Raw genomic sequence first — 22441 nt, 5'->3', positions numbered from 1 at the left:
TAATTATTACAAACAATTGAAAAAGCAAAAAAACTCGTTCAATAAATTGATTCAAATGAAAAGAGATGCATGAACGTTGTTATCGCAAAATCATGGGGGGAAGGAAAAATCTACCACTGTTTAATCGAAGTTAGATAAGTTAAATAATTTAAACCTCACTATATTTATTTAAATATATTCTTCAATGATTTAAAGTAAATACAATGCATTATAGATGTACTTTAAGTGAAAAAATGTCTATAATCTTGGTATTATCCAGGGTTCCTTATAATAATTGCATTAGTTCTTAGGCTTGATTAGTGTAATTTTGGTAAACGTGGTGTTTCACGAGAATTAATTAACTGCACTAATCAAGGAATTCTTATAATAGATATACGACGAGCTTCTTTTCAGTTTCTGCTGTGTTGTTGCCTCAATTAGATATGAACTTCGTTACTGTGGATATGCCTTCGGTTTCACATAATTTATTCATGTCTTTTTTTTTTACAACGTACTAAGTAATTTGCACATGACTGCAATCACACGTCTGATTAGGCTCATAAATACTACCATATAGGACCCGAGTTTCAGGGGTTTTTTCCATCTAATAACTGAAACAAGTTAAAGATAAATAAAATATATATTCTCTATTACCGAATAATCGTACGAAATCAACAATAAAACAAACTTGCAAATTGACTAAACACATGTTGACAGCTGGCTAAAGGATAAGCAGGGAAAAATCTGCTTCACTCGCCCTTTCTCTCTCTCTCTTTACTTCTCTAGTTGCTTGTTTTGTGTATTTCTTTGATACCCCCTTCTCGAAGAGAATACCAGAACAGGAAAAAACTGCTTCTCTTTGCCTTTCTCTTTCTTGCTGACCACCCCATCAAAAAGGAAAGTATTTAATTCACTGTTTTTCTTTCTTTTCTCGCTCAGCAAACCGGACCTTTTTCTACTAACATCGATTGGTTACAATTAATTCTAAGAAATGAAGAAATGAGAAGAACAGAAAATATTTATCCATAATTAATTTTATATTACACTAAAATTAATTATCCTGGAAAAAAAGTAAAGTATGCAGTGCATGCGTCGCATACATAGACTCTTTGCCTCTGATACACACGTACATACATACATACATACATACATACATACATACATACATACATACATACATACAACTTGCTAATCTTCCAGTGAGCGTAGTCAAAGCCGTAGCTGACCTGGTTTCATCGTGGGCCACAATCTTGAAATTAAACACGAGTAGTGACTGTATTATCCCTGATAGTATACAGTATCGCAAAGGCATATTCCAAGGGGACAACCTCTCTATGATGTTGTTTATACTTTCTGAAAACCCCTTATCATTCATGTTAAGGAAGTCTGAAATATATCTTACTGGTTCACAAGGAAACAGAAATACCAAAATTACACACTGTTTCTTTGTGGATGACTTGAAGCTATATGCAAAGATATGCACAAGATGAAAAAAAACCTTGAACTGGTTACAACATTCTCAAAGGATATAGGGTTGGAGTTTAGTCAGGATAAATGTCGCTGTATGGTTGTGAAAAGTGGGAAAACTGTAAACCAGACTAACAACATCTCCATCAATTACTTAACTGTTTCCCCTATATCTGATGAGGAATGTTACAGGTATTTAGAGGTGGATGAAAACATATCTTACAATGGCACCTGTAATAAAAACACATGTCACTAAAGAATATCACAACCGAACAAAGAAAATTTGGACCTCGGAACTCTCTGCATTCAATAAAACAGTGACCCACAATGTGTTTGCAGTGCCAGTACTCATATCAACATTTAGGTTGCTTGATTGGATGCTTGATGAGATCCAAACCATTGATGTAAAAACCCGGAAAATACTAACAAGGACACATAATTTCAACATCAACGGTAACGTAGACTACCTCTAACTAAAACGAAAACAAGACGGTAGAGGTTTAACATCGATCCAAAATGCCTTTGAATGTCGCATCATATCCTTTCGGCAACATCTTTTAACCACCAAGTGTTGAAGTGTATCCTTTGACCAAGTTTGTATACATGAGACTGATAACATCATAAGACTTGGAAGGCAGCTACCTGGGCAACATTCTTTGTCTAATAACCTTAAATACATGCCCAAAGAAGTCGCACGACTCTACCGCAATGTATCATCAGATGAAAGGATGAGCCTGTATGAGCAGAAGACTATGCATGGATATGTTAGTAGAAAGCTCTGTGATGATAGTAACATCGATCATCAAAGCAGTTTATCGTGGACCAATAGCTGGATTACTACCTCCTACTTCGAAGGGTATGCGTTTGCAATTCAGGAACAGAAAATATCAACCAAGTACCTGATGCACAAAAGGGCTAGAGATGCAGAAAAATCAGCAAAATGTGACAACCGATGCAGATTTTGTGAAATTAACACCGAAGATATCACCCACATCATAAGCAGTTGTCCGAAAATTCATCACGGTATTAACTACCGATAAGAAATGATGTTGTAGCTAGGACACTGTATAACAAGGTCCGTCGAAAGGACAACCTCAAGGATAAAGAAATAAGAACTCACAGTATGGTGGAAACCATAGCCACTCATAATAAAAAGGAGTAATGGTGGAATGTCTCAGTGAAAACCCCAATAAAATGTAAACACAATAAACTTGATATAATGATTTGGGATAGAGAAGAGAAATTGCATAGCTGGGAAAATCAACTACTCAACAGATGTTAACATAAAGCTGAAGATCAATGAAAAAGAGAATACCTACGTTGAACTACTGAGAAACCTGAAGTTGTTCTATCCAGATTACAAGTTCAGGTTTATACCTGTAATACACTGCCTAAATATCTATCTTAAGAGATTAAGCTTCTCAAAACCAGAAAAGAGAAAGCTGATTCGAAAACTACAGATTCAAGCCATTACTGTAAAACTTTCCAGAGATTTATTATTTAAATATATATATGAGCATGTCTAAATATGCAAGTATACGCATGAGAAGACATACATAAAAAAAGACATACAAACCTGCACGTATACATAAATACACACTTACATAATACATATACATACATACATACATACATACATACATACATACATACATACATACATACATACTCTGTTGTTGATGTTGAAATTGCAATGAAGGAGCCTTGAATCTAGGTTAGAAACGGAATCCTTCTCTATTGGCAATAACTCTTCAAATAAAGTTGAATAATAACATACACACTTACATACAAACAGACAGACAGACAGATAGACAGACAGCTAGACAGGCAGGCAGACAGAGAGTACTATTACGCTAGTACTCTGAGAATACAACTGTCTCATGCGACCCAAAGGAGGCTGAACTGGCCTACCTAAACAGAAGCTTGGAGGAGAAGCAGGCATCATACTAACAAAAAGCAATGAATGGGTACATATCCCGTAAGCTAGATGGCAACAACAGCATAGACATAAGAGTAGCCTCCCCTGAACATGCGACAGATACATTACATTCCACCTAGAAGGATATGCCTTCACTATCCAGGAACAGGAAGTAGGTATACCTGACAAACAAGAAGGACAAAGATACTACTAAACATCCATGTTGTGATAAAAAATGTCGGCTCTGCTATACCAGAATGGAAGATTTCACCCACATCACCAGCAGTTAACCCAAAATGTCAACGAGACACTGTCTACCCGTGAGGTATGATATAGTTGCAAAGACTATTTACAATGCTATCTGCAGGAAGGACTACCCTGGCGTATACATCAAAGGCATGTCAGAACCAGCAGGTATTCACACCTTTAAAAACAAGGAATACTGGTGGAACACCCCAACAAAAGCATCAGTCCAGTGCAAACATAATAGACCTGATAGTGTTCCGTGGGACAGTGAACAAAAGCCATGCACTGTTGTAGAGATCAGCTGCCCAGCGGATGTGAATGTACAATGAAAAGTTCGGGAAAAAGAGAACAAGAACATTTAGGGCGAATTAATGCAGTACTTACATATCTTGTCCTCTGGCCATGAATTCTCATTTGCACCAATCATCATAGGTGCATTAGGCTATGTACCAACAAATTTACGCGAAAACTTAGTATTACTCGGTTTCACAAGGAAAGAGCGAAAGAAACTGACGCTGATTCTTCAAATCCAATCTATTTGTGGCACAGTAATGATATGTAAGACATTCCCAAAATTCTCAATTTGAGATTCTTTAGATAAATAGATACACACACTTTGGTGTGTACATCGACAACTCAACCAACACACCAACTCAACAACATATTTACAAACACCAGGAACTCTCTTAACTCAAAAAAGTTCTGTTTGTTTGTTACTGACCGGCTTGAACTCTCTCAAGAACTTACATTAAACTCATAGAAACCCCTCTTCACACACACACACACACACACACACACACACACACACACACACACACACACACACACACACACACGTCAAGATTTGTTTCACAAGTCTTGACGTATATACGTCAAGTCTTGTTTCACCGAGCTAACGAGGAAACCGCAAGATTGTTACTGAACGCGATAGAAAGAGCATCCAAATTTTCCTCACAATCTTCGTCTTTAAAGAGTAAAGAGAAATTGCATCCGAGGAAAAAACTGTTCATAAGTTTCTGGGGGTCAGAAATGAACTGGGACATGGCAACAAATCAGTTACTTTCTTGTATTATTGTTAGCTTTTGATTATTTTCACTGTCACTGCTTTATGTAATTTACGTTTAGTTAAAGCCTGCTAATACTATAATCATATAATCTGCAGCAAAACATGTGTCGTCTGGATTCCATTTTAGCGAATCGTTACTGTTATTTGTTACTCCCTTCGTTGAAAAACAACCTACTGGATATTAAAAGGTCATTTGTTGAAGGAGACATGACTTGTACACAGTAATTTTATTGTTTCATCAATAAACCTTGAAGAAGAAGCATGATCAATAAAATAAGATATATAAAATAGATTTTCAGATAAGAGAAATAAAATACGGTCTTAAATTTCACTCTTTTACATGGGAGATAAAGATCTTGTTTCAGCTATTTATCGGCCACTTTCTGTCTTTCCCTCTTTCTTTATCTTAGGTTCGTTTTATTCTTATCATCGTTAACATCTTTTTTCCTTTTACTTGCTTCAGTCATTAGAATGCGACTATGCTGGGGCATACATATGCGACGGACTTCTTTCAGTTTCCGTCTACCAAATCCAGTCATAAAGCTTTCGTCGACTCGAGGCTATAGTAGAAGACGCTTGCCCAAAGTGCCACGCAGTGAGACTGAACCCAGAAATATGTGGTTGGGAAACAAACTTCGTAACACACAGCCAGGCCTGCGACTATAATATTGATTTCTCTAGTTTACAATCTTTCAATAATTACAAAACATCAATGAATGTGTACGACCGCGGCGTTTTATAACATCAAGCCGGAGGGCGTAAAGAAATTTCAAACAATTGTACGGGGGAAGGGAGCTAACATAAGGTTAACTCTCCACCCCAGGGGGTAAAGGAGGAAATGAAGAGGAAAACGGTGGTTTACAGGACTAAAAAGATAGTGACAGCGTCCAAACAAGAGATAGAGAAGGCATCGAAGCCTATCATGTTCAAGCTGGCGTTTATGAGACCTGGAAGGAAATATGCTACTGTGGAGGTTCAGTTTATAACTGAGAGTGATGTCAGGGTCGACTCAGTAATCACCCTGCAGACCAAAGAACTGATCCTTTTGCCGATATACCTCGGCAAAAGAACAACAGAAATAACTGTAGAAGGGTTTGCACCAGAAATTAAACCAACATGGTTCCTGGCAGCCGCCTTCACCAACATAAAAGAGGAAGTAACACTTATGGAGTTTGAGGACAGAAGTGCCCAGAACTGGTGCGGCGAGAGCTTAAGAGCAACGATTCAAGCCCCACCAGCGGACATTGACGATATACCGGAATTCGTCATTCTTCTGGATGAAACAAAATTGAAAGTCACCGCACAGGGCAGAATTCCAAAGTGCTCCGGGTGCAGACAGAAAGGGCACATAAGAAAAACGTGCCCCCAGGACCTACAACCTGAAGCACAGGGAGAAAGCCAGTGTTCAGCAGGAGAAAGTTGAAGAGGAGGTCCCAGAGGAGAAGGGGAAGAAGAAGGAAGAGGTGATAGTGGAGAGAGAGAGATGGTCCACGACAAAGGAAGACACACCGTTGACATCAACGTCTACAGAGATAAGTGACGGTGAATGGAAAGTTGCTGGGAGGAAGAGAAAGAAGAAAAACGCTTGTTCTCTCCCTCCCACACACAAAAGAAGTTTAAGAATACATAAACACGAACAAACAAGAACAAATAACATCAGAGACTAATGAAAACACTCAAAAAAGAAAAGATAAGATAAAACAATGAAGTGACTTCACAAACAACACCAAGCAAAATAAAAAAGAAAATAATTTTTTGAAAATTTATGTACGTTTTAAAAATGTTCAATGATGTTACCTGGGTCGTGGGGCCCGGGTAATCCTCATTTCATCTTTCTCATCATATAATCATTCATTTTACATTTGAGGCATCTTTGGCTCTACTTGGATGGTGAACGGGTGTGGTCTCTGTTTGTCAAACTGGTACTTCCTTGGCTCACTGGTTTCGGTGAACTGAAACCTTGGATTGAGCGTAGACGAAAATTGAGAGCGTGTCAAGCCGAGTGTCGTCAGGCCTTCGCGCTTCTCTCCCGGACGGGTAATGCCAGCGGCGGGGGTTCCACCTCGTCATTCTATAGAGGGTTAGTAGAGACCAAATGTGACGACACCCTGAGGGAAACCCTGGGTTTTGATGATAGTCAGCTTGCGGGCCTGTTCCAAAGGACATTTGGGCCAGGGCATATGGATAATTTCCAAAAATCCCTGGCTTGACAATATTACCGAGGAGCCTTACCAGTTCGAGATAAACTTGCCAGGCATGGCTCTTCTTGCTCACCTACTTGCCCAAGATGCAAGCAGAGCAGTGAAACTGTTCTGCACGTGATTGTTCAGTGTCCGAAAATTTTGGAAATGTAGGTTTATGTAGAACAACTGTTATCACGTTTAGAAAGAGTACAACTGTCTTCCGAGTCTATAATAAAGATTGCTCCACCGTCCTCTCTGAACAGGGAGGGTAAGGTTTGTTTTCTCTGCGTAGTAGCTACAGTGAAAGAGGTTGTGTGGAAGATACGTATGAAAGGAGTGGTGATAGGCGTCTTCATCTCCAGTCTAGAGTTGGTAAACGTCTTTGTTTTCTACCTCAGAAGGAAAATAAGGCTGGAGAAGAGGCGCTTGTCACCTAGTACATACCGAAAAAGATGTAAGTTGCGAGTATGCTGAGAGTAAATGAGGTTACTTGAGCGAGAACATAAAGGTAATCAAAGAGCTCAGTGGTCGAACCCGTCCCCCACTTCCTTTTGTTATTTCATCTCCTTTGTTCATATCATAAAATTTTAGTTATACGTTACGCCTCTTGTTCTTCATACGATCCCCGACCCCTTCACTTTGTATTGTCCCTCTATATTGGTCCCTTGTGGATAATAAAGAATTAATAATTGATTCCATCGCTACAGGATCACGGTTGGTGTTGTTACTCCTTCTCATACGCTCTGCTGTTGGTTGTTCTTCGCTACGACGAGATAGAAATTCGCAGTTTACAGCTATTTGATCCTACAAAACTTGACAAAGGATGATGCTGATGAACAAACAGGTGTCGAAACGGAATTTGGAGCAAAGGAAGGATCTAGAATGGGTGGGAGCGGGGGAGGGTGGTACGGACCAGTGAGTCGCATATGTTACGGGGGTGCCTTCGAAGGACGGGAGTTGTAGGTTGACGAAAATAGGGAGGATGGAGGGGTATCCGCGACGAGTGGAGAGACGGGCCAAGTATTGAAACTGAGTCTCAAAATCCTGGTCGCAGCTGCGCACACGTAAGAGGCGGAGGAACTGGGAGTAAGGGATGGCCCGTTTGGTGTGGAAGGGGTGAGAGAAGGAAACGTCGAGGCAGAGGTGGGAGTCTGTGGGTTTGAAGAAGGCGGAAGTGGTGAGAGAGTGATTGAAGGAATCAATAGAGAAAGAGGGAGAGGGAGAGGGAGAGAGAGAGAGAAAAATGTACAGAAAGTTGACACAAGTCTCGGAGGTGATAGAGATGAACTCAGGAAAGAGATGAAATTGGTGAATTGTTCACGAGAGGGGAATCTCTCTCTCTTTCTCTGTATATATACCATCCTAGGGCATCGCTTTGGAGGATTTAGTCGAACAAATCATTCCAAGTGCTTATTTTAAGCCTGCTATATATTTCATTAGGTTTTTTTGGCCTAACAGATAAGTATCGAGAATATAAACAAACCTCACCCGGTTTTTAAGTAGTATGGCTCGTTTACGGCTCATAGAAACACACATACGCATAATAAATAAATATATTGTAGCAAGTCATAAAAGGCGGCAATATCACGTAATGGTCATTTGCCCGAACAAGCATAATTATTGGTAATCCCATTAGTTAAAATTACTTCCCATATACGAATTCTAAACTTTCGTCAAAGAAATCTTTCATGAAATACGGTTCTTAGAATTCGGATATGAGCAGTCATAAAAACCCTGATTTTTGGGAAATTAATCAGTGATCGTAGGATGTTACTAAACTCCACGACACTCACTCCTTGAGATATTGGCTATTTTTTATGCCATGTCTATGACTTAAATCCAACAAGACTTATTTGAATTGTTGTGAACTCTAGTAGTTAGTGTGAAGGATTAGCTAGTGTGAATTTTAAGTCGTAACTCTACGACAAAATTACTTTACTTTTCAATTGTACTATAAATGCTAAATGTACATAAATAAACTGATGTAGTTATTATTTTCTCTTTCTTCACGCTCTTCAACTTGTTACTGAAATTTATTTCTGCAATTATGATGAAACTGTATTTTTTTATAGCGGTTAAAAGAACACGAATTTATTTATCGTCAACATACATGCACGCAATAAAATGTCCGTTAGCGTTTCAGAGTATATATTTCTCGCTATGGTTTTTTTATGTAGCTGGAGTCAGGATGTATGTATAAAGATATCACTTATAAATAAGTTATAAGTGACGTGTTTATCAATATCTATTCCTACTTCAAAAGTAAAATATATTTATTATCTATTTCTAAATAGGAAACATATAAAAGTAGTGTTAAAACAAATAGTAACCAAACCGGCTATAAAAAGTGGTGACCTACCGACGTAATCATGTAGATAAACCATCACATCATAAAAGTATTAAGATTTTCAATAGAAAATAGATGACAGTTTCATTACACAAAATTTTATTAATAGAAATATTTGATATTAAAAGTTGAAGGAAAAAGAACGCTGATGAAATAAACAATAGTTATAAGAAGTTTAACTACACTTTCTAGCAAATTGAAATTATATTTCATAGCTGTTGAAAGCATTATTTCACTAAGAGCAAAATTTTCTGTTTGAAAAGTATAATACATTTGAATGGAAGAAAATATTAAAGAGTTTGAAATGTCTTATTTTGATAGAGGATATATGCTAGCTTCTATGACAGTTTTGTCCCCTGCTTGGACGGGAGATACCACTATCTTGTTTGCTAAATTAGAAGCAAGTTTTACAGCAAACAGAATAACAACAGAACAACAGAGGCACAAAAGCATAACATTATGTTAAGTAACTTATCACAACCTCTGAGTAATGAAATTAGGGACTTATTAGTAGATCCTACTGAACCGTTTTCATATTCTTCCGTAAAGGAAGAGATACTAAAGAGGATTTCCAATTCAAAGCAAAAAGAATTTGCTAAACTGTTCAATAACGAATAACTAGGTGACAGAAAACCTACTCAACTTCTTCGTAGAATGAAAGAACTTCTCGGAAATCAACAGATAGAAGAGTCTTATCTTAAAGAAGTTTTCTTTGGCAAGTTACCTCATAGTACTCAAACACTACTTTCAGCGGTGAAAGTTTAGAATTCGTATATGAGCAGTAATTTTAACCAATGGGATTACCAACAATTATGCTTGTTCGGGCAAACGACCGTTACGTTATATTGCCGCCTTTTATGACTTGCTACATAAGCCCCTCAGCGGTGAAAGAGCAAGATTCTCTCAAATGGTATATTGGAATTGTCATCTAGAGAGTCAGTAAAGTCAGACAAGATCGAAAGTCTTCAACTGGGAAGAAATAAACGCTCTTATAACAGAAATAATGCAAGATGGTGTAGATCAAAAATTCCAAAAGAAATGCTATATGCTGCTACCATTCAAAGTTTGGTGACAAATCTTATTGTATTAAGCCATGCTCGTTTGATTTTCTGAACAAACAAAGGTCGGGAAACTTTTCAACCACAGATTAGACGCGACGAAATATGTGGACAACTTCATAAATAGTCGCGTATTCTTCATATTTGACGCTAACTCCAAACAAAGATTCTTAGTGGATACAGGAGCAGCTTGTTCCATTTGGCTAGCTGAACATTTGAAAGAGAAACCTAAGCCTGCTTATTTGACTCTACAAGCAGTTAATCAGTCTGACATCCAAACATTTGGAGAAATTAGTTTAACTCTCGATTTGCATTTAAGGAGGGAATATAAGTGAATTTTCATTGTAGCAGATTTGCCTTATCCGATATTGGGGATAGATTTTCTTTCCCATTACAATTTAATGGTAGATGTCAAGAAACAAAGATTAATTGACACAGTAACGTGTTTATCAATATTTATTTTACTTTTGAAGTAGGAATATATATTGATAAACACGTCACTTATAACTTATTTATAAGTGATATCTTTATACATAAATCCTGACTCCAGCTACATAAAAGCCATAGCGACAAATATATACTCTGAAACGCTAACGGACATTTTATTGCGTGCATGTATGTTGACGATAAATAAATTCGTGTTCTTTTAACCGCTATAAAAAAAAATACAGTTTCATCATAATTGCAGAAATAAATTTCAGTAACAAGTTGAAGAACGTGAAGAAAGAGAAAATAATTACTACATCAGTTTATTTATGTAAATTTAGCACTTATAGTACAATTAGAAATTAAAGTGATTTGGTCGTAGAGAGTTAAGACTTAAAATTCACACTAGCTAATCCTTCACACTAACTACTAGAGTTCACAACAATTCAAATAAGTCTTGTTGGATTTAAGTCATAGACATGGCATAAAAAATAACTAATATCTCAAGGAGTGAATGTCGTGGAATTTAGTAACATCCTACGATCACTGTGTAATTTCCCCAAAAATCAGGGTTTTTATAACTGCTCATATCCGAATTCTAAGAACCGTATTTCGCGAAAGATTTCTTTGACGAAAGTTTAGAATTCGTATATGGGCAGTAATTTTAACCAATAGGATTACTAATAATCATGATTGTTCGGGTAAATGACCATTACGTGATATTACCGCCTTTTATGACTTGCTACAATATATATATATATATATATATATATATATATATATATATATACACACAACGAGTTTCGGTCAGCCAATTTCGCCCACAATGCTTTGGTCGCCCTGGGATTATGGTAGAAAATGCTGCAAAAAGGGAGTGAACTCGAAACTACATGATTGCAAAATGCGTTGTTCATCTCACAGGTATGTCTGCACCGATGTGAAATAAAATTGGGAGTTTGATATTTATGTCTCCCGGCAAATAAAGCATAGTGGCTTGGGCAGAATATTGAAATTATGTCCCAGTAAAATCACATACATTTCACTGCCTTGTTTATAAATATAAGGCAAGACTGATACAGACAATTTCTTAAAATCATCTCCCCTTGTCGTTAACAATAACCGCTAGGTTTTCGTTTTCTTCCTCCAGTGACAAAGGAAACTTCAAGTAATTGAGAATCTTTTGTTTGTACGTCGGATAATAATTATCACTTAATTTACCGTATTTACTCGTTTTCAATTGGCATTATTTTATACTTAATTTTAATCGATAAACTGAGGTGCGACTTATACACGAGTAAATACGATAACTTACCTGCTACTATAAACTACTATGAAGAAATGGTAAAAGCAATGTTAGTTTATTATACACAAAATATTGATGATCGCTTAAGAAAGTTTTTCCTCAGTAGTTTAATTATTAAGTTGATTCTTAAGTATATTAATTATTCTTTGAGAATGATTTGTGTTCTTTTTAATTGGTGATTGTAGAGGAAGTAACAGAGCCCATGAGCCTTGCCGGTCTTCCGAGACTGGTGAGGTTGATGCTATTAATGCTTCATTTAAACTGTTCCGGGTCAACCAGATTTGGAGGATGAATGATTGCGTATTGTAGTTTGTGTGGGAAAAGGGACGGGTGGGCGCTCAGATGTAATGAAAGGTGGCGAGACAAGTATGCCGGTGATGTCAGTGGCGTAGGTACAAAACGAGCCAACTCCGAGGAGTAAAGGCCGTAATAGGAGCGGCAGAAAACAGAACCAAATGTATGAAGAGCGCTGGTATTTCGTTAAAGAGCATTTGATATGGTTAAGTAACAGATGACAATCCCATTACTGATTAAAAATAAATAATTGACGATTAGATAAACATGGCAGATATACTGAATGGTTTCAAGAAATTAATTTCGACGCTGATAACCTGAAATGCAAAATAAATAACTTCACTCATCGATTAAATTTCAAAACGACTAATACATTACTCAATATGTAACAGTAATATAGACTTTTTTAAAGGAGCTAGTGTTACCAATAGGTCATATGTACAAAGTCAAGTGTGTGTGAGTATGTACGTGTATATGTATATCTCAAGTCATTTTAGACTACAACTGTTGTTTTGTTGTGTACGAAAAGCAAAACAACAGTTGTTGACTAAGATAGGTTTTGTATATGTACATACAACATACATACGTACATACATGTATACTAGTATATGTACCAGGTGTTACCCGGGTTTTAAAAAAATGAAATTTCATGCTAAACTTGATTTATTTTCTTAATACCTATCGTGATTAGTGATTCCGTAATTACTGTCCTAACAACAAATTCTGTGAGATCATAACAACAATAAACTTGAAACAGAAAATAAAAGCAAATTAGGATCAGATTTCTTCATATACAACATTATGAGCTTTTTCCAACTGAAGTATAAACGACAAGATTTCTTTTGAACTTCCAACGCTTGAGCTTCCAACAAACAATTGTCCGTGATAGAAGCAAGTCTCCTCCGATTGCAAGCCATTAACTGATCACGACTCTCCCTGCAATTTGTTGATGGACATTACAAAACTTAGTCTTTTAAACTGTATTGGTATATCAGTGGGTATTTACGGAATTCTTGAAATGACTACATTATTACCTGCTCCACTTTCAAAGACTATAATAACTTCTGTAACGTACGGCATCATTTTCCTCACAACAAGTCGTGTTCCATTGCACAATTTTGGAGGATCTAAATTTCTTAGATGCATTATAGGTACTCAAAGTTTCAAGTCAAGCTTACGAGAAGGCAAACCTGGTGGTTCCTGTGAGTTTAAAAACTCGACTGGATAATTTGCTATTTTTGATTGATCAATCTGGCAAATTCCAGAAAGGCACATATGAACAAAGTTTATTGCATTCACTGTTACATTCTTCAGAGCTAGAATTGCCCTTTCACACAATCATTTGTGGTCCTTATAATGTACAGTGAGATTTGGAATGACTTTGTTGAGAGCTCTTTTTCCAGATTTCACCATTGTGCAAATAGATGATGAATTTATTGCGCCTTCATTGTCTACATGTCCTCTCCCTGTATTAATAAGTCTTGAGAAAACTGTCTAGATAATCAGTCACCATGGAGATAGCTCGCATATTTGTTTCAAGCTTCAATATTTTTATGTAGTGCTCGAGTTGCAAGGATTTAAGGCTCGCACGAATTTCAGTTAGGAAGACTTTGAAGGGTTTGGTCTAAAATCACCAGATAGGACAACGCTGTTACACCTCCCACTGGAGAATCATTAATTCGAATATCTCGCAATGATCTGTCAACAGCTTCAAGAGTTATCTTGTCATTGTACACTTGTCCCATATTATGACTTGACATCTTCTGAGAAATTCAGCTATTTCTGAATCCTTGCTGATATAGCACGCAGGGCTTTCATTAGACCATATGTCCAGTGGAAGTCTGAAAATTGAATGGGCTGTACGGCCTCCATGGAGGTTTGCAGCAATACTTGGAGGTGCAAATGGAATGGCAATTCTTCTTCACCGCCTAGCTTTTGCATAAAGCCGTTTCGTAACAAGTCTCTTTTCAGCCTCTTCTGGTGCATCTAGGAAGGGTATTCCACCATTCTGGTGCTTAATGGTATCAATAACTGCTTCGTAGTTTTCTCTTTGATGCCGCCTTTCAGCTGCTCTGTTTCTCTCTCCATTTGCAATCTTTATGACTTTCTTGTTTCTGATTCTACTTCATGGTAATCTGTTTTCCTAATCTCTTGGAACGTTGCTCTTGGAGCAAATCACTCGTCTGGCTGATTCTGTCTGCTACTTATCTTTTGTTCTTGAAGTCTCGATGCTCTATGCAAACCTGATTTATCTTTGCCGATTCTGAGCATTTCTTAATCTTTATTCTTGAAGTTTTGATGATCTTAGTACATTTGACTTACCCTCTCTCTTTTATATTGTCCTACTTCTTTTGTATTGAAGTCTAAATGATCTTCGTTCATCTGATTCCTGTTGATGAATAATTGTTTCTTTTTTTTTTCTTTTCTTCTTCCAATTCATTTTACCCATATTTTTTGTAGCTGCTTTAGAAGTCATTTTTCCTAACACTTGTTCTTCACTGGCATTTTTCTTCGGGTTCATCATGTCACTATTATTTATCCGAACAACACGGAGGATGTGATTCGATTAAATTTTGAAATTATACTGAAAATGAAATTCAATATGTTCTGGTTTTATACTTTTAAAAAAATTTCAAGGCAAGTTCCAACTTGTTTTATTACTACGACATCATTTTAAGATATTGCACCATATATCTTTAGACATTTGATGGAAGCTTAAAGCTTTTTATGTATATGGAATGAAGTAAGTAATTATTTTCAACACCAGCTGTGAAAATGAAGCGTTTGTCCCATGTTACCAAGTTTAAAGAACTTGACCATACGCCCTTTTGTTTTTACATAATCATTAAACTTATGGCGGAATTTACGTTCTTCTAAAATTTTTTCAATTTTATTCATGGGGCCAAAAATGTATGTTTCCCCAATGGTCCATGAACCAGATCCATATTTGTGCAAAACTTAATCCTGAGTTTAAAGAATCTATAAACCAAGTTTGAACATAAATGGTCAACAGATTTTCGAGCACACAGGAGACGAACAAATAGACAAATAAACAACCAATTTCATACGAATGGCTTTCTGACGGGTTCGAATACATATGTCTCAGACATAATTGAACTGGTATACGTCAGAGACAGCTCACCTGTGAACTACAGATTCGAGAACAAGTCGAAACGGTTGGAGTGGAATTGAATAAAGAATTTTATAAATTTTATTTTCAGTCTCTATTTATATAAACTCTCCGGACACTATTGAATACCTGAAGTATATCCAGTAGCAGGAGTATTTCTACTGTATAGTGACATCAGGTAGCCAATAATTGTAGACGAGCTTTGCATAGTATTCTACAAGGTTTATACCCGAATCTCACCTCTGTGTGTGTGTGTGTGTGTGTGTGTGTGTGTGCAAGCATCCTAGTCTACAACTGCTGTTTTATTTGCCACATACCTATGTACCAATCGTGTTTATTCACACCTATCTTTATATTTGTTTGGTTTTGTAATTTTAGACGATTTTCTTTACAGAAGTAAGTCGAAAGTTGATAATAGGGTTATACAGAATTTTGGTATACTACGTTTCTTCATTTCAATTTCCTGGCCAAGGTAAGCCGATATTAGTTAAATTTTAAAAGGTAAGAACGTTTGCAACTTGTCAAGATAAGAGTCAACCACACAAAACACAATACTGTCTCTAATTTCCTTTTCCAATCTGTTCAAATTCTATTTGAACGGAGACGTGTTTCATCAACTTCGATATCAATAAAAAAGCAACATGTGGTTGCAGTTGTTTCATTCAGAAGTGTCACTCTCTATTGATTCTTTTCGATAAGGACGAGGTCAATATTTGGAAATATCAGAAGCGCAATAAGTTAGTGGAAGAGGTAGAACAAGATCGTGATTTCGATTCGTGGACCGGACAGTGCGTAGTGCTCTTGAGCAAAAACACTTCGTCTCACGTTGCTCTGCAATCACTTCGACACCTGACACGTGGTACGCGTGTGGACGTGTACTAACAATGACGATTTGAGGGAAGAAGGGAGCTAATGTGCAGCTCTTTCGTTTGATGACAATAAATAAATCGTCTCTGGTTTACAACTGAAGTGTCCAGTCCATCATATATATATATATATATATATATATATATACAAGAACTCAATTGCTAATCCCTGTATATTTATGGTTATATATATATATATATATATATATATATATATATATATATATATATATATATATATCTTGCAAAACAAATATATATATATATTTATGGTTATATATATATATGGGAGAATTTACGAAAAAAAACAACAGACGAAGACAGGTGGTGTAAACAACAAATGGATGTATTAGTTTAACGCTCGGGAATAGAGAAAGTCTTTGACGTTTCGAGCTACGCTCTTCAACTCAAAGGAACACAGATCAGCGATCTATCATGGCGAAATATATATATATATATATATATATATATATATATATATATATATATATATATATATATATATATATATATATATATATATATATATATATATATATATATATATATGTGTGTGTGTGTGTGTGTGTGTGTGTGTGTGTGTGTGTGTGTGTGTGTATGTATGTATGTATGTATGTAGATATATGCATACACACGCACATAATATTCACAGACACACATATATCCAGTCCACAGATGAGATCCAGAGATTCTCCGTAAAGAAGACAGTAGTGCTCAAAAGATGTCTTTGCAGGGTGTCGATTCCACAAGGTAAAGAAATGGTATAGAAGCAATTATGAAGATAAGCAAATTAGCTATATGACATATTTTAAATATAATAGTTTTGGTATGAAATACAAAATATGTATAGATGTATACACGCAAAACAAGAGAAAGCACCTGGTAGTGTTGTTAGACCGTCGACGGATTAAGTCTACCTCCTAAGTAAGACGAGGTAGTATTTGAATTCAAAAAAGCAGAGACGAGACAAATTCATTAAGGTATATAGTCTATTGTTTTTTTTCGGTTCCTCCATTGGTACTTTTTTATCGACCCTGAAAGATATAAGGCAAAACCTTCACCGTGACAGGATTTGAACTAAAAGCGCAGAGAGTCGGAATAAATACTTCATAGAAATCTGTTCGACGCTCTAACGAGTCTATTAGTTTACCACATGTTGGACCAAAATATAAATAACTAGGAATTTATTCAATTTTTCTGCTGAATTCATATGTACGCAACTTAAGGAAAAATAAAGTTTGTGTTATATTCTCCGTCAAGTCAATAAAAATAGGAACATATTTGCTAAATCCTTCAGATTTAATCCTGCTGTAAATTTATTTCGATTTATTGAATGAAATTCCTACTATTACTTGCAACTATGTATTTTTGAGATGGCTAATCTATTTCACAAAACTTTTCGATCTGTCAGTTCCGCTATTTGTAAGATAAATATATTATTTACCATTTAAATATTTGTTAATAGACAGCAAGCGAGAATTTAAAGCAGCGAAAATAATCTTATGAATGAAAATAGTTCGGTGAAACTTTGCTTTAAATGTTAAATAGGCATTGCAACAAAAATTACCGCTATGAGTTTCGTTCATAAACGTTAAGTGATGATAACTGTTATCCATTGTATCGTAGGTGAAGTCCCACTGAAGGAAGACATACAGCTAACGTACGAGTTGGAAACAGGGACATGGAGGTGGACATTATACCTGATTACTTAAAAAATATGAAGTACTCTTGAATGCTAAATGGTGCGCATATATCTGAAAGCTCACGACAGAGAGCTTAAAGGATGATGTATTTATTCCCATATAAAATTCAGCTAGTGCAGCAACTGAAGCTAACAGATTATTGGGTACGATTAGTGTCCGCTGCCCAGATCAAGAAACACACGCTCACTTGACTTCTCTTGTGGGAATATCTGAAAGACAGAGTATACCATAACAAGCTTGGGTCCATCCAGCAGTTGAAGACGAAGAAATTGATGGAGTAAGTCAAGAAACGTTACGAATGGTGATGGGACACTAGAAAAAGTTCACCATTCTCAAGAACGAAAGGGTGGCCATTTGAAAGGACATCATCTTCAAAACTAATTCTGAATGTTTTCAAAAGAGTGTATTTATTATTTATAAAAGACAATTAATTGATGACATATCTGAATGTGTAAACTCAACGCCACTCACAGCTAGTCAAGCCCCCAAACCAGGTAACATCTTTCAAACTTGTACTTTAATAAAGGTAAATATGAAATTGTTTAGTGACTTTTGGACTGCCCTGTGTGAATAAATATATATATAATATTGTGTATAGATGTATATATATGTGTGCGTGTATGTTGTGTGTATGTTGTGTGTGTATGCATGTGTGTGTGTGTGTATGTTTAAGTGTGTACTCCTATTCATGAATGCATTCATATGACCACCCAATTAATGTGTCGATGTATGTGCAAGTATTAGTATTTATTGAGCTGTTACATTTACATGCTCTTTAGGACCGAAGTCAACGCTTGCAACAATTTATTAATTTATTTCTTATTTATCGATCGCTCGTCTCATTGTATTTATAAAGAGGTTCCACAAAATCTGTGTCGTCAGTCAATACGTTTAGGTTGTCTGACATGATTAAACGACCAATTGAAACTTAAAAGAAAGCAATAAGAATCACAGCCACAACTACAACAATAAAACATATAAAAAAATATATATATTTCAAACAAAATAAAATAAAAAGACAGAAGGGGAATAGTATGTACTGAAAATCACCTTCTTCTCCACCACACCCAACAGCAAATTAATTGATGATATAACTGAATGTGTAAACTCAACGCCACTCACAGCTAGTCAAGCTCCCAAACCAGGTAACATCTTTCAAACTTGTACTTTAATATCTTTTTTCTTTATTTCATGTTCCCAAATTATTTTTGGCATTTTACATTTTACACTAACCACAACATATTTACACATCACCTATACTTCTAGTTTATGTATTATATCTATATTTTTTAATTCGCATTCATATTGCTTGCTTAGCCTTCATATCATAGCCTTCATATCATAGCATTATCATTGTATATTTAAGGCGGTGAGCTGGCAGGAACGGTGAAAGGCGTAGCAGTATTTCGTCCATCTTTACGTTGAATTCAAATTCCGCAGAGCTCGATTTTTGCCTTTCATCCTCGCGTCACTCTAATCGACTGGCCCTTTCCCCAAAAAATTTAGGCCCTTGTATATTTTGCACCCGTTCCTTAATTTTGCTTTGACAGTGACAAAATATGTATTTTTTAACCAATTTTAATGACCATACATTCGTTTTTTCACCACACTGGTATCAAGGATGGTTGCTGATCACATGAAACCCTTATTTCACACCGGTAATAAATTTTAGGGTCTTTATTTATCAAAGAGTTACTCTTTTACTTGTTTCAGTCATTTGACTGTGGCCATGCTGGAGCACCGCCTTTTTAGTCGAGGAAATCGACCCCAGGACTTATTCTTTGTAAGCCTAGTACTTATTCTATCGGTCACTTTTGCCGAACCGCTAAGTTACAGGGACGTAAACACACCAGCATCGGTTGTCAAGCGATGTTGGGGGGACAAACACAGACACACAAACACACACACACACACACACACACACACACACACACATATATATATATATATATATATATACATATATACGACGGGCTTCTTTCAGTTTCCGTCTCCCAAATCCACTCACAAGGCTTTGGTCGGCCCTAGGCTACAGTAGAAGACACTTGCCCAAGGTGCCACGCAGTGGGACTGAACCCGGAACCATGTGGTTCGTAAGCAAGCTACTTATCACACAGCCACTCCTTCGCCTACTTTTTAAGTTAATTTGTGATATAAAAAATGGATGCGCATATCGAGACACCGCATTGTGTCCTTGAGCAAGACACTTCATTTCCGTTGCTCTAGTTTAGACTGCTGGCTTAAATGAACAGTACCCGTATTTCAAAAGGGCTAGCTTTATCACATTCTGTGTCACGCTGAATCTTTCTGAGAATTACGTTAAGGGAATCGTTGAAACTAGGTTCAGAAACTATTTCTAATATGATAATTCCAGAGGCGTGGTGTTTACCCCTCGTTTTGTGGAACTTTAAAAATATCTGAGAGAGGAGAGATGAATCGATTTTAGGATATGATGTCACTGGACTTAGCAGCGTAAAATAACAAGACAGCTGGCTATTGAATAGTCGAAATATTATCGTTATGATACTACTACTACTACTACTACTACTACTACTACTACTACTACTACTACTACTACTACTACTACTACTGCTGCTGCTGCTGCTGGTGCGAGCGTAGCTATGTGATAAGAAGTTTGCTTCCCAACCACATGGTCCCAAGTTCAATCCCACTCAGGCAAGTATCTTCTACTATAGCCTTGGGCTGACTAAAGCCTGGTGACTGGATTCGGTAGATGGAAACCCTAAGAATTCCGTCGTATGTATACATATATCTCTGTGTGAGTGTGTTTGTTTTTCTGTCTCTGTTTGTTCCCCACTACCACTTGTCAACCGGTGCTGGTTTGTTTACGGCCACATTACTTTGCAGTTCGGCAAAGTAACCGATAAAATATGTAACAGGCTTTAAATAAAAAATGTACTGGAGTCCTTTCATTCAACTAAAATTCTTTAAGAAGGTGCCTAAGCATGGCCGCAGTCTAATGACTGAAACAAGTAAAAGTTAAAAGACACACAAACACACACACATAATCCTTTCTACTAAAGGCACAAGGCCTGAAATATGTGGGGAGGGGACTAGTTGATTACATCGACCCAGTGTTTCACTGGTACTTAATATGTCGACCCCGAAAGGATGAAAGGCAAAGTCGACCTTGGCTAAGCATTTCGTCTGTCGTTTACGTTCTGAGTTCAAATTCCGCCGAAGTCGACTTGGCCTTTCATCCTTTCGGGGTCGATAAATTAAGTACCAGTTGTGTACTGGGTCGATGTAATCGACTAGTTCCCTTCCCAACAAATTTCAGGCCTTGTGCCTTTAGTAGAAAGGGTTATTATTATTATTATTATTATTATTATTATTATTATTATTATTATTATTATTATTATTATTATTATTATCATTATTATTGAGTGAGAGAGCAGTACATGCTATCAAAGTGGCACTGGGGTAAAATATACGAAGCCCAGTATACCCATCATGACTACCCGTCTGATAAGGGTACACCAGGCACATGCAGCACAATCATATGTGCGTGACATGGTCATCTCATATCAAGATAAACAGCGCACGACCTTGCAGGTGAGACCTAGTTAGAATTTTCGTCAGGTCGAGTAGCCTATCCCGCTCAAAAGGTCCCTGAATTAGGGTTGTTTAAGGATGTTGAACGAAACACTGATGCTTCCAAAGGTGAATTATCCAAACCCCAAAGAATTCCTCCCAGCACATGGCTATGATGCTCCCCCACTACTTCTGCTCGTGATCAGAGATGCACATATCATCTGCCACTAAGGGACATGCTCAACTGGTTAAGGTCAAACAACTGACAAGCAAATTCTGTCACCGTGCCGCCTTACACACACACACACACACACACACACACACACACACACACACACACACACCCATACACACAATATAACATACACTATAAGACGGCGAGCTGGCAGAAACGTTAGCACGCCGGGCGAAATGGTTAGCGGTATTTACGTTCTGAGTTCAAATTCAGCCGAGGTCGACTTTGCCTTTCATCCTTTCAGGATCGATAAATTAAGTACCAGCTGCGTTCTGGAGTCATCCTAATCGACTAGCCCCCTCCCCCAAATTTTGGAGCCTTGTACCTAGAGTAGAAAAGAATATTTAAGGCGGCAAGCTGGTAGAAACGTTAGCACGCCGGACGAAATGCTTAGCAGTATTTCGTCTGTCTTTACGTTCTGAGTTTAAATTCCGCTGTATGTACCAGTTACATACTTGGGTCGATCTAATCGACTGGCCCCTCCCCCAAAATTTCGGGCTTTCTGCCTAGAGTAGAAAAGAATATAACATACACTATACAATATATTACTGTAATGATAAAATGTAGAATATATAACCATCATGATCAGTGTTTCTCAACCGCCCCCTTTTATTTTGCCCATGGACCCTTTTGGTTCTTATTTTACTCGATGGAGTGGGGACCGT

At 37.0% G+C, this 22441-nt stretch overlaps 1 protein-coding gene across 1 annotated transcript in view; it reads left to right on the top strand.

Annotated features, from left to right (window-relative positions):
* The first annotated feature begins 19106 nt into the window (after positions 1 to 19106).
* The window catches only part of LOC106875361 (uncharacterized), a 208057-nt gene continuing 204722 nt past the window's right edge, over positions 19107 to 22441 (top strand). The window contains exon 1 of the mRNA XM_089348409.1: positions 19107 to 19131. The gene's annotated coding sequence lies outside the window, so the exon portion shown is untranslated. The remainder of the gene's footprint in view (positions 19132 to 22441) is intronic.

Source organism: Octopus bimaculoides, chromosome 3 (assembly GCF_046866305.1).
Source record: "Octopus bimaculoides isolate indiv1 chromosome 3, ASM4686630v1, whole genome shotgun sequence".
Taxonomy (NCBI): Eukaryota; Metazoa; Mollusca; class Cephalopoda; order Octopoda; family Octopodidae; genus Octopus; species Octopus bimaculoides.
Note: the sequence above shows the minus strand (reverse complement) of the source record. Positions and strands in the feature narration are given on the sequence as shown.